General features: G+C 44.4%; 15 non-coding genes across 15 annotated transcripts; all 15 read left to right on the top strand.

Moving 5' to 3' along the window:
* Window positions 1–153: 153 nt before the first annotated feature.
* Window positions 154–235, top strand: TRNAS-CGA (transfer RNA serine (anticodon CGA)). The gene has a single exon. It is a non-coding gene; the product is annotated as a tRNA-Ser (tRNA).
* A 1,168-nt stretch (window positions 236–1,403) lies between these two features.
* On the top strand, window positions 1,404–1,485 carry TRNAS-UGA (transfer RNA serine (anticodon UGA)). Its single transcript has one exon. It is a non-coding gene; the product is annotated as a tRNA-Ser (tRNA).
* A 543-nt stretch (window positions 1,486–2,028) lies between these two features.
* TRNAS-UGA (transfer RNA serine (anticodon UGA)) lies at window positions 2,029–2,110 on the top strand. Its single transcript has one exon. It is a non-coding gene; the product is annotated as a tRNA-Ser (tRNA).
* A 544-nt stretch (window positions 2,111–2,654) lies between these two features.
* On the top strand, window positions 2,655–2,736 carry TRNAS-CGA (transfer RNA serine (anticodon CGA)). Its single transcript has one exon. It is a non-coding gene; the product is annotated as a tRNA-Ser (tRNA).
* Window positions 2,737–3,275: 539 nt separating this feature from the next.
* On the top strand, window positions 3,276–3,357 carry TRNAS-CGA (transfer RNA serine (anticodon CGA)). Its single transcript has one exon. It is a non-coding gene; the product is annotated as a tRNA-Ser (tRNA).
* A 544-nt stretch (window positions 3,358–3,901) lies between these two features.
* TRNAS-CGA (transfer RNA serine (anticodon CGA)) lies at window positions 3,902–3,983 on the top strand. Its single transcript has one exon. It is a non-coding gene; the product is annotated as a tRNA-Ser (tRNA).
* Window positions 3,984–5,776: 1,793 nt separating this feature from the next.
* TRNAS-UGA (transfer RNA serine (anticodon UGA)) lies at window positions 5,777–5,858 on the top strand. Its single transcript has one exon. It is a non-coding gene; the product is annotated as a tRNA-Ser (tRNA).
* A 543-nt stretch (window positions 5,859–6,401) lies between these two features.
* Window positions 6,402–6,483, top strand: TRNAS-UGA (transfer RNA serine (anticodon UGA)). The gene has a single exon. It is a non-coding gene; the product is annotated as a tRNA-Ser (tRNA).
* Window positions 6,484–7,027: 544 nt separating this feature from the next.
* On the top strand, window positions 7,028–7,109 carry TRNAS-UGA (transfer RNA serine (anticodon UGA)). The gene has a single exon. It is a non-coding gene; the product is annotated as a tRNA-Ser (tRNA).
* A 539-nt stretch (window positions 7,110–7,648) lies between these two features.
* TRNAS-CGA (transfer RNA serine (anticodon CGA)) lies at window positions 7,649–7,730 on the top strand. Its single transcript has one exon. It is a non-coding gene; the product is annotated as a tRNA-Ser (tRNA).
* A 544-nt stretch (window positions 7,731–8,274) lies between these two features.
* On the top strand, window positions 8,275–8,356 carry TRNAS-CGA (transfer RNA serine (anticodon CGA)). The gene has a single exon. It is a non-coding gene; the product is annotated as a tRNA-Ser (tRNA).
* Window positions 8,357–9,523: 1,167 nt separating this feature from the next.
* Window positions 9,524–9,605, top strand: TRNAL-CAA (transfer RNA leucine (anticodon CAA)). Its single transcript has one exon. It is a non-coding gene; the product is annotated as a tRNA-Leu (tRNA).
* A 3,366-nt stretch (window positions 9,606–12,971) lies between these two features.
* Window positions 12,972–13,053, top strand: TRNAS-CGA (transfer RNA serine (anticodon CGA)). Its single transcript has one exon. It is a non-coding gene; the product is annotated as a tRNA-Ser (tRNA).
* A 542-nt stretch (window positions 13,054–13,595) lies between these two features.
* On the top strand, window positions 13,596–13,677 carry TRNAS-CGA (transfer RNA serine (anticodon CGA)). Its single transcript has one exon. It is a non-coding gene; the product is annotated as a tRNA-Ser (tRNA).
* Window positions 13,678–14,844: 1,167 nt separating this feature from the next.
* TRNAS-UGA (transfer RNA serine (anticodon UGA)) lies at window positions 14,845–14,926 on the top strand. The gene has a single exon. It is a non-coding gene; the product is annotated as a tRNA-Ser (tRNA).
* The last annotated feature ends 97 nt before the right edge of the window (window positions 14,927–15,023 follow it).

Below are 15,023 nucleotides of genomic sequence, written 5' to 3'. Positions count from 1 at the left end.
TTTATTAATTGTATGAAAGTATGCGAAATAAGTGAGGACAACAGGGCACTGCTGGTACGTGCCCCGTCCTTCCGTTACTTAATTTTTTTGGTCTCCGCCTGACATGAGCAGAGCATGGCTCGTATACGACAACAGTGACATCATACTCATGCAGCTGCGATGGCCGACTGGTTAAGGCGTTGGACTCGAAATCCAATGGGGTTTCCCTGCGCAAGTTCGAATCCTGCTTGCAGCGTAGTATGATTTTGCATGAACACCATTTGGTTTAGTTAAGGAAATGTTCACTTCTCGTTACGCAATCCTCATCAAGTCACAGAGTTAAATGGCAAAAACTCAAACTAGATGTAAACATTAAAACAATTTCCACACCTAGGAAGTGTTTTAGAGAGCAGGTGGCTCGGAAGGGTTCGTAGTCTGGACCTGTCCTGCCTGATCTAGACAAGTCATGAAAAGAGTACTTTTTTTTATGAAGCGTGTCTTGTTTAAGCTTTTGGACTCTTTCTGAGTACACTTAAGGGCCCGTTGCCACCGCCGTAATATAGGGAAACGAGGATAGAAATGTGCAGTGATTGATTACCGCTCATCGGTGCCCTGTCACTCACTTTGAGTGATGCGTATTGCTATTTTTATTAATTGTATCAAAGCATGCAAAATAAGTGAGGACAACAGGGCACTGCTGGTACGTGCCCCGTCCTTCTGTTACTTTATTTTTTATGTCTCGGCCTGACGTGAGTAGTGCATGGCTCGTATACGACAACTGTGCCATCATACTCTCGCAGCTGCGATGGCCGAGTGGTTAAGGCGTTGGACTTGAAATCCATTGGGGTTTCCCCGCGTAGGTTCAAATCCTGCTTGTAGCGTCATGAGATTTTGCATGAACACCATTTGGTTTAGTTAAGGAAATGTTCACTTCTCGTTACGCAATCCTCATCAAGTCACAGAGTTAAATGGCAAAAACTCAAACTAGATGTAAACATTGAGACAATTTCCACACCCAGGGAGTGTTTTAGAGAGCAGGTGGCTCGGAAGGGTTCGTAGTCTGGACCTGTCCTGCCTGATCTAGACAAGTCATGAAAAGAGTACTTTTTTTTATGAAGCGTGTCTTGTTTAAGCTTTTGGACTCTTTCTGAGTACACTTAAGGGCCCGTTGCCAACGCCGTAATATAGGGAAACGAGGATAGAAATGTGCAGTGATTGATTACCGCTCATCGGTGCCCTGTCACTCACTTTGAGTGATGCGTATTGCTATTTTTATTAATTGTATGAAAGCATGCCAAATAAGTGAGGACAACAGGGCACTGCTGGTACGTGTCCCGTCCTTCTGTTACTTTATTTTTTATGTCTCGGCCTGACGTGAGTAGTGCATGGCTCGTATACGACAACTGTGACATCATACTCACGCAGCTGCGATGGCCGAGTGGTTAAGGCGTTGGACTTGAAATCCAATTGGGTTTCCCCACGTAGGTTCGAATCCTGCTTGCAGCGGCATGAGATTTTGCATGAACACCATTTGGTTAAGTTAAGTAAATGTTCACTTCTCATTACGCAATCCTCATCAAGTCACAGAGTTAAACTGCAAAAACTCAAACTAGATGTAAACATTGAGACAATTTCCACACCCAGGAAGTGTTTTAGAGAGCAGGTGCCTCGGAAGGGTTTGTAGTCTGGACCTGTCCTACCTGATCTAGACAAGTCATGAAAAGAGTACTTTTTTTTATGAAGCGTGTCTTGTTTAAGCTTTTGGACTCTTTCTGAGTACACTTAAGGGCCCGTTGCCACCGCCGTGATATAGGGAAACGAGGATAGAAATGTGCAGTGATTGATTACCGCTCATCGGTGCCCTGTCACTCACTTTGAGTGATGCATATTGCTATTTTTATTAATTGTATGAAAGCATGCAAAATAAGTGAGGACAACAGGGCACTGCTGGTACGTGCCCCGTCCTTCTGTAACTTTATTTTTTATGTCTCGGCCTGACGTGAGTAGTGCATGGCTCCTATACGACAACTGTGACATCATACGGACGCAGCTGCGATGGCCGAGTGGTTAAGGCGTTGGACTTGAAATCCAATGGGGTTTCCCTGCGCAGGTTCGAATCCTGCTTGCAGCGTAGTGTGATTTTGCATGAACACCATTTGGTTTAGTTAAGTAAATGTTTACTTCTTGTTACGCAATCCTCATCAAGTCACAGAGTTAAACGGCAAAAACTCAAACTAGATGTAAACATTGAGACAATTTCCACACCCAGGAAGTGTTTTAGAGAGCAGGTGCCTCGGAAGGGTTCGTAGTCTGGACCTGTCCAGCATGATCTAGACAAGTCATGAAAAGAGTAATTATTTTTTTATGAAGCGTGTCTTGTTTAGGCTTTTGGACTCTTTCTTAGTACACTTAAGGGCCCGTTACCACCGCCGTAATATAGGGAAAAGAGGGTAGAAATGCGCAATGATTGATTACCACTCATCTGTGCCTTTTCACTCACTTTGAGTGATGCATGTTGCTATTTTTATTAATTGTATGAAAGCATGCAAAATAAGTGAGGACAACAGGGCACTGCTGGTACGTGCCCCGTCCTTCTGTTACTTTATTTTTTGGTCTCGGCCTGACATGAGCAGAGTATGGCTCGTATACGACAACAGTGACATCATACTCATGCAGCTGCGATGGCCGAGTGGTTAAGGCGTTGGACTCGAAATCCAATGGGGTTTCCCTGCGCAGGTTCGAATCCTGCTTGCAGCGTAGTGTGATTTTGCATGAACACCATTTGGTTTAGTTAAGGAAATGTTCACTTCTTGTTCACAATCCTCAAGTTACAGAGTTAAATGGAAAAAACTCAAACTAGATGTAAACATTGAGACAATTTCCACACCCAGGAAGTGTTTTAGAGAGCTGGTGGCTCAGAAGGGTTTGTAGTCTGGACCTGTCCTGCCTGATCTAGACAAGTCATGAAAAGAGTACTTTTTTTTATAATGCATGTCTTGTTTAGGCTTTTGGACTCTTTCTTAGTACACTTAAGGGCCTGTTACCACCGCCGTAATATAGGGAAAAGTGGGTAGAAACATGCAGTGATTGATTACCACTCATCTGTGCCCTTTCACTCACTTTGAGTGATGCATGTTGCTATTTTTATTAATTGTATGAAAGCATGCAAAATAATGAAGGACAACAGGGCACTGCTGGTACGTGCCCCGTCCTTCCGTTACTTTATTTTTTTGGTCTCCGCCTGACATGAGCAGAGCATGGCTCGTATACGACAACAGTGACATCATACTCATATAGCTGCGATGGCCGAGTGGTTAAGGCGTTGGACTCGAAATCCAATGGGGTTTCCCTGCGCAGATTCGAATCCTGCTTGCAGCGTAGTGTGATTTTGCATGAACACCATTTGGTTTAGTTAAGGAAATGATCACTTCTCGTTACGCAATCCTCATCAAGTCACAGAGTTAAATGGCAAAAACTCAAACTAGAAGTAAACATTGAGACAATTTCCACACCCAGGAAGTGTTTTAGAGAGCTGGTGGCTCAGAAGGGTTTGTAGTCTGGACCTGTCCTGCCTGATCTAGACAAGTCATGAAAAGAGTACTTTTTTTTTATGATGCATGTCTTGTTTAGGCTTTTGGACTCTTTCTTAGTACACTTAAGGGCCTGTTACCACCGCCGTAATATAGGGAAAAGTGGGTAGAAACATGCAGTGATTGATTACCACTCATCTGTGCCCTTTCACTCACTTTGAGTGATGCATGTTGCTATTTTTATTAATTGTATGAAAGCATGCAAAATAATGAAGGACAACAGGGCACTGCTGGTACGTGCCCCGTCCTTCCGTTACTTTATTTTTTTGGTCTCCGCCTGACATGAGCAGAGCATGGCTCGTATACGACAACAGTGACATCATACTCATATAGCTGCGATGGCCGAGTGGTTAAGGTGTTGGACTCGAAATCCAATGGGGTTTCCCTGCGCAGGTTCGAATCCTGCTTGCAGCGTAGTGTGATTTTGCATGAACACCATTTGGTTTAGTTAAGGAAATGATCACTTCTCGTTACGCAATCCTCATCAAGTCACAGAGTTAAATGGCAAAAACTCAAACTAGATGTAAACATTGAAACAATTTCCACACCTAGGAAGTGTTTTAGAGAGCAGGTGGCTCGGAAGGGTTTGTAGTCTGGACCTATCCTGCCTGATCTAGACAAGTTACGAAATGAGTAATTTTTTTTATGAAGCGTGTCTTGTTTAGGCTTTTGGACTCTTTCTGAGTACACTTAAGGGCCCGTTGCCACCGCCGTAATATATGGAAACGAGGGTAGAAATGTGCAGTGATTGATTACCGCTCATCTGTGCCCTGTCACTCATTTTGAGTGATGCATATTGCTATTTTTATTAATTGTATGAAAGTATGCGAAATAAGTGAGGACAACAGGGCACTGCTGGTATGTGCCCCGTCCTTCCGTTACTTTATTTTTTAGGTCTCGACCTGACATGAGTAGCGCATGGCTCGTATACGACAACAGTGACATCATACTCACGCAGCTGCGATGGCCGAGTGGTTAAGGCGTTGGACTTGAAATCCAATGAGGTTTCCCTGCGTAGGTTTGAATCCTGCTTGCAGCGGCATGAGATTTTGCATGAACACCATTTGGTTTAGTTAAGTAAATGTTCACTTCTCATTACGCAATCCTCATCAAGTCACAGAGTTAAACTGCAAAAACTCAAACTAGATGTAAACATTGAGACAATTTCCACACTCAGGAAGTGTTTTAGAGAGCAGGTGGCTCGGAAGGGTTCGTAGTCTGGACCTGTCCTGCCTGATCTAGACAAGTCATGAAAAGAGTACTTTTTTTTATGAAGCGTGTCTTGTTTAAGCTTTTGGACTCTTTCTGAGTACACTTAAGGGCCCGTTGCCACCGCCGTAATATAGGGAAACGAGGATAGAAATGTGCAGTGATTGATTACCGCTCATCGGTGCCCTGTCACTCACTTTGAGTGATGCGTATTGCTATTTTTATTAATTGTATCAAAGCATGCAAAATAAGTGAGGACAACAGGGCACTGCTGGTACGTGCCCCGTCCTTCTGTTACTTTATTTTTTATGTCTCGGCCTGACGTGAGTAGTGCATGGCTCGTATACGACAACTGTGCCATCATACTCTCGCAGCTGCGATGGCCGAGTGGTTAAGGCGTTGGACTTGAAATCCATTGGGGTTTCCCCGCGTAGGTTCAAATCCTGCTTGTAGCGTCATGAGATTTTGCATGAACACCATTTGGTTTAGTTAAGGAAATGTTCACTTCTCGTTACGCAATCCTCATCAAGTCACAGAGTTAAATGGCAAAAACTCAAACTAGATGTAAACATTGAGACAATTTCCACACCCAGGGAGTGTTTTAGAGAGCAGGTGGCTCGGAAGGGTTCGTAGTCTGGACCTGTCCTGCCTGATCTAGACAAGTCATGAAAAGAGTACTTTTTTTTATGAAGCGTGTCTTGTTTAAGCTTTTGGACTCTTTCTGAGTACACTTAAGGGCCCGTTGCCAACGCCGTAATATAGGGAAACGAGGATAGAAATGTGCAGTGATTGATTACCGCTCATCGGTGCCCTGTCACTCACTTTGAGTGATGCGTATTGCTATTTTTATTAATTGTATGAAAGCATGCCAAATAAGTGAGGACAACAGGGCACTGCTGGTACGTGTCCCGTCCTTCTGTTACTTTATTTTTTATGTCTCGGCCTGACGTGAGTAGTGCATGGCTCGTATACGACAACTGTGACATCATACTCACGCAGCTGCGATGGCCGAGTGGTTAAGGCGTTGGACTTGAAATCCAATCGGGTTTCCCCACGTAGGTTCGAATCCTGCTTGCAGCGGCATGAGATTTTGCATGAACACCATTTGGTTAAGTTAAGTAAATGTTCACTTCTCATTACGCAATCCTCATCAAGTCACAGAGTTAAACTGCAAAAACTCAAACTAGATGTAAACATTGAGACAATTTCCACACCCAGGAAGTGTTTTAGAGAGCAGGTGCCTCGGAAGGGTTTGTAGTCTGGACCTGTCCTACCTGATCTAGACAAGTCATGAAAAGAGTACTTTTTTTTATGAAGCGTGTCTTGTTTAAGCTTTTGGACTCTTTCTGAGTACACTTAAGGGCCCGTTGCCACCGCCGTGATATAGGGAAACGAGGATAGAAATGTGCAGTGATTGATTACCGCTCATCGGTGCCCTGTCACTCACTTTGAGTGATGCATATTGCTATTTTTATTAATTGTATGAAAGCATGCAAAATAAGTGAGGACAACAGGGCACTGCTGGTACGTGCCCCGTCCTTCTGTAACTTTATTTTTTATGTCTCGGCCTGACGTGAGTAGTGCATGGCTCCTATACGACAACTGTGACATCATACGGACGCAGCTGCGATGGCCGAGTGGTTAAGGCGTTGGACTTGAAATCCAATGGGGTTTCCCTGCGCAGGTTCGAATCCTGCTTGCAGCGTAGTGTGATTTTGCATGAACACCATTTGGTTTAGTTAAGTAAATGTTTACTTCTTGTTACGCAATCCTCATCAAGTCACAGAGTTAAACGGCAAAAACTCAAACTAGATGTAAACATTGAGACAATTTCCACACCCAGGAAGTGTTTTAGAGAGCAGGTGCCTCGGAAGGGTTCGTAGTCTGGACCTGTCCAGCATGATCTAGACAAGTCATGAAAAGAGTAATTATTTTTTTATGAAGCGTGTCTTGTTTAGGCTTTTGGACTCTTTCTTAGTACACTTAAGGGCCCGTTACCACCGCCGTAATATAGGGAAAAGAGGGTAGAAATGCGCAATGATTGATTACCACTCATCTGTGCCTTTTCACTCACTTTGAGTGATGCATGTTGCTATTTTTATTAATTGTATGAAAGCATGCAAAATAAGTGAGGACAACAGGGCACTGCTGGTACGTGCCCCGTCCTTCTGTTACTTTATTTTTTGGTCTCGGCCTGACATGAGCAGAGTATGGCTCGTATACGACAACAGTGACATCATACTCATGCAGCTGCGATGGCCGAGTGGTTAAGGCGTTGGACTTGAAATCCAATGGGGTTTCCCTGCGCAGGTTCGAATCCTGCTTGCAGCGTAGTGTGATTTTGCATGAACACCATTTGGTTTAGTTAAGGAAATGTTCACTTCTTGTTCACAATCCTCAAGTTACAGAGTTAAATGGAAAAAACTCAAACTAGATGTAAACATTGAGACAATTTCCACACCCAGGAAGTGTTTTAGAGAGCTGGTGGCTCAGAAGGGTTTGTAGTCTGGACCTGTCCTGCCTGATCTAGACAAGTCATGAAAAGAGTACTTTTTTTTATAATGCATGTCTTGTTTAGGCTTTTGGACTCTTTCTTAGTACACTTAAGGGCCTGTTACCACCGCCGTAATATAGGGAAAAGTGGGTAGAAACATGCAGTGATTGATTACCACTCATCTGTGCCCTTTCACTCACTTTGAGTGATGCATGTTGCTATTTTTATTAATTGTATGAAAGCATGCAAAATAATGAAGGACAACAGGGCACTGCTGGTACGTGCCCCGTCCTTCCGTTACTTTATTTTTTTGGTCTCCGCCTGACATGAGCAGAGCATGGCTCGTATACGACAACAGTGACATCATACTCATATAGCTGCGATGGCCGAGTGGTTAAGGCGTTGGACTCGAAATCCAATGGGGTTTCCCTGCGCAGATTCGAATCCTGCTTGCAGCGTAGTGTGATTTTGCATGAACACCATTTGGTTTAGTTAAGGAAATGATCACTTCTCGTTACGCAATCCTCATCAAGTCACAGAGTTAAATGGCAAAAACTCAAACTAGAAGTAAACATTGAGACAATTTCCACACCCAGGAAGTGTTTTAGAGAGCTGGTGGCTCAGAAGGGTTTGTAGTCTGGACCTGTCCTGCCTGATCTAGACAAGTCATGAAAAGAGTACTTTTTTTTTATGATGCATGTCTTGTTTAGGCTTTTGGACTCTTTCTTAGTACACTTAAGGGCCTGTTACCACCGCCGTAATATAGGGAAAAGTGGGTAGAAACATGCAGTGATTGATTACCACTCATCTGTGCCCTTTCACTCACTTTGAGTGATGCATGTTGCTATTTTTATTAATTGTATGAAAGCATGCAAAATAATGAAGGACAACAGGGCACTGCTGGTACGTGCCCCGTCCTTCCGTTACTTTATTTTTTTGGTCTCCGCCTGACATGAGCAGAGCATGGCTCGTATACGACAACAGTGACATCATACTCATATAGCTGCGATGGCCGAGTGGTTAAGGTGTTGGACTCGAAATCCAATGGGGTTTCCCTGCGCAGGTTCGAATCCTGCTTGCAGCGTAGTGTGATTTTGCATGAACACCATTTGGTTTAGTTAAGGAAATGATCACTTCTCGTTACGCAATCCTCATCAAGTCACAGAGTTAAATGGCAAAAACTCAAACTAGATGTAAACATTGAAACAATTTCCACACCTAGGAAGTGTTTTAGAGAGCAGGTGGCTCGGAAGGGTTTGTAGTCTGGACCTATCCTGCCTGATCTAGACAAGTTACGAAATGAGTAATTTTTTTTATGAAGCGTGTCTTGTTTAGGCTTTTGGACTCTTTCTGAGTACACTTAAGGGCCCGTTGCCACCGCCGTAATATATGGAAACGAGGGTAGAAATGTGCAGTGATTGATTACCGCTCATCTGTGCCCTGTCACTCATTTTGAGTGATGCATATTGCTATTTTTATTAATTGTATGAAAGTATGCGAAATAAGTGAGGACAACAGGGCACTGCTGGTATGTGCCCCGTCCTTCCGTTACTTTATTTTTTAGGTCTCGACCTGACATGAGTAGCGCATGGCTCGTATACGACAACAGTGACATCATACTCACGCAGCTGCGATGGCCGAGTGGTTAAGGCGTTGGACTTGAAATCCAATGAGGTTTCCCTGCGTAGGTTTGAATCCTGCTTGCAGCGGCATGAGATTTTGCATGAACACCATTTGGTTTAGTTAAGTAAATGTTCACTTCTCATTACGCAATCCTCATCAAGTCACAGAGTTAAACTGCAAAAACTCAAACTAGATGTAAACATTGAAACAATTTCCACACCTAGGAAGTGTTTTAGAGAGCAGGTGGCTCGGAAGGGTTCGTAGTCTGGACCTGTCCTGCCTGATCTAGACAAGTCATGAAAAGAGTACTTTTTTTTATGAAGCGTGTCTTGTTTAAGCTTTTGGACTCTTTCTGAGTACACTTAAGGGCCCGTTGCCACCGCCGTAATATAGGGAAACGAGGATAGAAATCTGCAGTGATTGATTACCGCTCATCGGTGCCCTGTCACTCACTTTGAGTGATGCGTATTGCTATTTTTATTAATTGTCTGAAAGCATGCAAAATAAGTGAGGACAACAGGGCACTGCTGGTACGTGCCCCGTCCTTCTGTTACTTTATTTTTTGGTCTCGGCCTGACATGAGCAGAGTATGGCTCGTATACGACAACAGTGACATTATACTCATGCAGCTGCGATGGCCGAGTGGTTAAGGCGTTGGACTCAAAATCCAATGGGGTTTCCCTGCGCAGGTTCGAATCCTGCTTGCAGGGTAGTGTGATTTTGCATGAACACCATTTGGTTTAGTTAAGGAAATGTTCACTTCTTGTTCGCAATCCTCATCAAGTTACAGAGTTAAATGGAAAAAACTCAAACTAGATGTAAACATTGAGACAATTTCCACACCCAGGAAGTGTTTTAGAGAGCTGGTGGCTCAGAAGGGTTTGTAGTCTGGACCTGTCCTGCATGATCTAGACAAGTCATGAAAAGAGTACTTTTTTTTATGATGCATGTCTTGTTTAGGCTTTTGGACTCTTTCTTAGTACACTTAAGGGCCTGTTACCACCGCCGTAATATAGGGAAAAGTGGGTAGAAACATGCAGTGATTGATTACCACTCATCTGTGCCCTTTCACTCACTTTGAGTGATGCATGTTGCTATTTTTATTAATTGTATGAAAGCATGCAAAATAAGTGAGGACAACAGGGCACTGCTGGTACATGCCCCGTCCTTCCGTTACTTTATTTTTTTGGTCTCCGCCTGACATGAGCAGAGCATGGCTCGTATACGACAACAGTGACATCATACTCATGCAGCTGCGATGGCCGAGTGGTTAAGGCGTTGGACTCGAAATCCAATGGGGTTTCCCTGCGCACGTTTGAATCCTGCTTTTTTTTTTATTTTATTTTTTTATTTGTTAAGCGCAAACAGCTGCCCCAGCAACGGAGCGTCCCGGCGCTGATCCTAACCAGTACCTGAGGGGGGGGGGGCGGGGGGGGGGAATCAGCAGAGGGGTTAGATGACAGTGAAAAGATGGGTTTTGAGTGCTTTTCGGAAAGCAATCAGATTGGAAAGGGCGCGGATGTGCGGAGGTAGGGAGTTCCAAAGCTTAGCACCTAGGACCTTAAAGGAGCGTCCGCCCTGTCTGCAGAGCTTAGTTCGGGGGACCATCACGAGGTGTTGTCCCAGAGAGCGCAGGTTGCGCTGGGGCGTGTATGGTACCAGGAGTGGGCGCAGGAGTTCAGGGCAGTCCGACTTGAGGATTTTAAATGCCATAGTCAATGTTTTGAATTGGATCCGTGATTCGATTGGCAGCCAGTGCAAATTTCGAATGGTGAGCCTGGCAGAGCACCTGCGTGGGAGCCCTACCACTGCTCTGGCGGCCGAGTTCTGGATTCGCTGCAGTCTTGCTAGTTCAGCTTTGTTTGCCCCCAAGAGCAGGACATTAGCGTAGTCCAGCCGGGCAAGGATCATGGCTTGCATAATGAGTTGGCGGGTCTTTGCGTCAAAAAAACCGAGTATGGGGTAAAGGCTCCTCATGAGACCCACACACGTGGATGCCACTTTCTTGGTGTGGGACTGAAAGCTAAGTGAGGGGTCGAGCCAAACACCAAGGTTTTTGACGACTTCTTTTGGCACGGGGGTGGGGCCAAGCACAGAGGGCCACCAGTGATGGTTCCAGAGGGAGGGGTTTTTTCCCAGGAGGAGGACCTCCGTTTTTCCGGCGTTAAGCTGAAGGCAGTTGAGTGTCATCCATTGTGCGACTGCCGCGAGGCCATCTCTGAATTTGGTTGCTGAGGGTGAGGGACCTTCTGAGAGTGTGATGACCAGCTGTGTGTCATCAGCGTAGTGTGATTTTGCATGAACACCATTTGGTTTAGTTAAGGAAATGTTCACTTCTCGTTACGCAATCCTCATCAAGTCACAGAGTTAAATGGCAAAAACTCAAACTAGATGTAAACATTGAAACAATTTCCACACCTAGGAAGTGTTTTAGAGAGCAGGTGGCTCGGAAGGGTTTGTAGTCTGGACCTATCCTGCCTGATCTAGACAAGTTACGAAATGAGTAATTTTTTTTATGAAGCGTGTCTTGTTTAGGCTTTTGGACTCTTTCTGAGTACACTTAAGGGCCCGTTGCCACCGCCGTAATATATGGAAACGAGGGTAGAAATGTGCAGTGGTTGATTACCGCTCATCTGTGCCCTGTCACTCATTTTGAGTGATGCATATTGCTATTTTTATTAATTGTATGAAAGTATGCGAAATAAGTGAGGACAACAGGGCACTGCTGGTATGTGCCCCGTCCTTCCGTTACTTTATTTTTTAGGTCTCGACCGGACATGAGTAGCGCATGGCTCGTATACGACAACAGTGACATCATACTCACGCAGCTGCGATGGCCGAGTGGTTAAGGCGTTGGACTTGAAATCCAATAGGGTTTCCCCGTGTAGGTTCGAATCCTGCTTGTAGCGTCATGAGATTTTGCATGAACATCATTTGGTTTAGTTAAGGAAATGTTCACTTCTCGTTACGCAATCCTCATCAAGTCACAGAGTTAAATGGCAAAAACTCAAACTAGATGTAAACATCGAGACAATTTCCACACCCAGGAAGTGTTTTAGAGAGCAGGTGGCTCGGAAGGGTTCGTAGTCTGGACCTGTCCTGCCTGATCTAGACAAGTCATGAAAAGAGTACTTTTTTTTATGAAGCTTGTCTTGTTTAAGCTTTTGGACTCTTTCTGAGTACACTTAAGGGCCCGTTGCCACCGCCGTAATATAGGGAAACGAGGATAGAAATGTGCAGTGATTGATTACCGCTCATCGGTGCCCTGTCACTCACTTTGAGTGATGCGTATTGCTATTTTTATTAATTGTATGAAAGCATGCCAAATAAGTGAGGACAACAGGGCACTGCTGGTACGTGTCCCATCCTTCTGTTACTTTATTTTTTATATCTCGGCCTGACGTGAGTAGTGCATGGCTCGTATACGACAACTGTGACATCATACTCACGCAGCTGCGATGGCCGAGTGGTTAAGGAGTTGGACTTGAAATCCAATGGGGTTTCCCTGCGTAGGTTTGAATCCTGCTTGCAGCGGCATGAGATTTTGCATGAACACCATTTGGTTTAGTTAAGTAAATGTTCACTTCTCATTACGCAATCCTCATCAAGTCACAGAGTTAAACTGCAAAAACTCAAACTAGATGTAAACATTGAGACAATTTCCACACTCAGGAAGTGTTTTAGAGAGCAGGTGGCTCGGAAGGGTTCGTAGTCTGGACCTGTCCTGCCTGATCTAGACAAGTCATGAAAAGAGTACTTTTTTTTATGAAGCGTGTCTTGTTTAAGCTTTTGGACTCTTTCTGAGTACACTTAAGGGCCCGTTACCACCGCTGTAATATAGGGAAACGAGGATAGAAATGTGCAGTGATTGATTACCGCTCATCGGTGCCCTTTCACTCACTTTGAGTGATGCATGTTGCTATTTTTATTAATTGTATGAAAGCATGCAAAATAAGTGAGGACAACAGGGCACTGCTGGTACGTGCCCCGTCCTTCTGTTACTTTATTTTTTGGTCTCGGCCTGACATGAGCAGAGTATGGCTCGTATACGACAACAGTGACATCATACTCACGCAGCTGCGATGGCCGAGTGGTTAAGGCGTTGGACTCGAAATCCAATGGGGTTTCCCTGCGCTGGTTCGAATCCTGCTTGCAGCGTCATGAGATTTTGCATGAACACCATTTGGTTTAGTTAAGGAAATGTTCACTTCTTGTTCGCAATCCTCATCAAGTCACAGAGTTAAATGGAAAAAACTCAAACTAGATGTAAACATTGAGACAATTTCCACACCCAGGAAGTGTTTAAGAGAGCTGGTGGCTCGGAAGGGTTTGTAGTCTGGACCTGTCCTGCCTGATCTAGACAAGTCATGAAAAGAGTACTTTTTTTTATGATGCATGTCTTGTTTAGGCTTTTGGACTCTTTCATAGTACACTTAAGGGCCTGTTACCACCGCCGTAATATAGGGAAAAGTGGGTAGAAACATGCAGTGATTGATTACCACTCATCTGTGCCCTTTCACTCACTTTGAGTGATGCATGTTGCTATTTTTATTAATTGTATGAAAGCATGCAAAATAAGCGAGGACAACAGGGCACTGCTGGTACGTGCCCCGTCCTTCCGTTACTTAATTTTTTTGGTCTCCGCCTGACATGAGCAGAGCATGGCTCGTATACGACAACAGTGACATCATACTCATGCAGCTGCGATGGCCGACTGATTAAGGCGTTGGACTCGAAATCCAATGGGGTTTCCCTGCGCAGGTTCGAATCCTGCTTGCAGCGTAGTATGATTTTGCATGAACACCATTTGGTTTAGTTAAGGAAATGTTCACTTCTCGTTACGCAATCCTCATCAAGTCACAGAGTTAAATGGCAAAAACTCAAACTAGATGTAAACATTAAAACAATTTCCACACCTAGGAAGTGTTTTAGAGAGCAGGTGGCTCGGAAGGGTTCGTAGTCTGGACCTGTCCTGCCTGATCTAGACAAGTCATGAAAAGAGTACTTTTTTTATGAAGCGTGTCTTGTTTAAGCTTTTGGACTCTTTCTGAGTACACTTAAGGGCCCGTTGCCACCGCCGTAATATAGGGAAACGAGGATAGAAATGTGCAGTGATTGATTACCGCTCATCGGTGCCCTGTCACTCACTTTGAGTGATGCGTATTGCTATTTTTATTAATTGTATCAAAGCATGCAAAATAAGTGAGGACAACAGGGCACTGCTGGTACGTGCCCCGTCCTTCTGTTACTTTATTTTTTATGTCTCGGCCTGACGTGAGTAGTGCATGGCTCGTATACGACAACTGTGCCATCATACTCTCGCAGCTGCGATGGCCGAGTGGTTAAGGCGTTGCACTTGAAATCCATTGGGGTTTCCCCGCGTAGGTTCAAATCCTGCTTGTAGCGTCATGAGATTTTGCATGAACACCATTTGGTTTAGTTAAGGAAATGTTCACTTCTCGTTACGCAATCCTCATCAAGTCACAGAGTTAAATGGCAAAAACTCAAACTAGATGTAAACATTGAGACAATTTCCACACCCAGGGAGTGTTTTAGAGAGCAGGTGGCTCGGAAGGGTTCGTAGTCTGGACCTGTCCTGCCTGATCTAGACAAGTCATGAAAAGAGTACTTTTTTTTATGAAGCGTGTCTTGTTTAAGCTTTTGGACTCTTTCTGAGTACACTTAAGGGCCCGTTGCCAACGCCGTAATATAGGGAAACGAGGATAGAAATGTGCAGTGATTGATTACCCCTCATCGGTGCCCTGTCACTCACTTTGAGTGATGCGTATTGCTATTTTTATTAATTGTATGAAAGCATGCCAAATAAGTGAGGACAACAGGGCACTGCTGGTACGTGTCCCGTCCTTCTGTTACTTTATTTTTTATGTCTCGGCCTGACGTGAGTAGTGCATGGCTCGTATACGACAACTGTGACATCATACTCACGCAGCTGCGATGGCCGAGTGGTTAAGGCGTTGGACTTGAAATCCAATCGGGTTTCCCCACGTAGGTTCGAATCCTGCTTGCAGCGGCATGAGATTTTGCATGAACACCATTTGGTTAAGTTAAGTAAATGTTCACTTCTCATTACGCAATCCTCATCAAGTCACAGAGTTAAACTGCAAAAA

The sequence above is a fragment of the Lissotriton vulgaris genome, chromosome 11 (genome assembly GCF_964263255.1).
Source record: "Lissotriton vulgaris chromosome 11, aLisVul1.2, whole genome shotgun sequence".
NCBI classification, from domain to species: domain Eukaryota; kingdom Metazoa; phylum Chordata; class Amphibia; order Caudata; family Salamandridae; genus Lissotriton; species Lissotriton vulgaris.
Note: the sequence above shows the minus strand (reverse complement) of the source record. Positions and strands in the feature narration are given on the sequence as shown.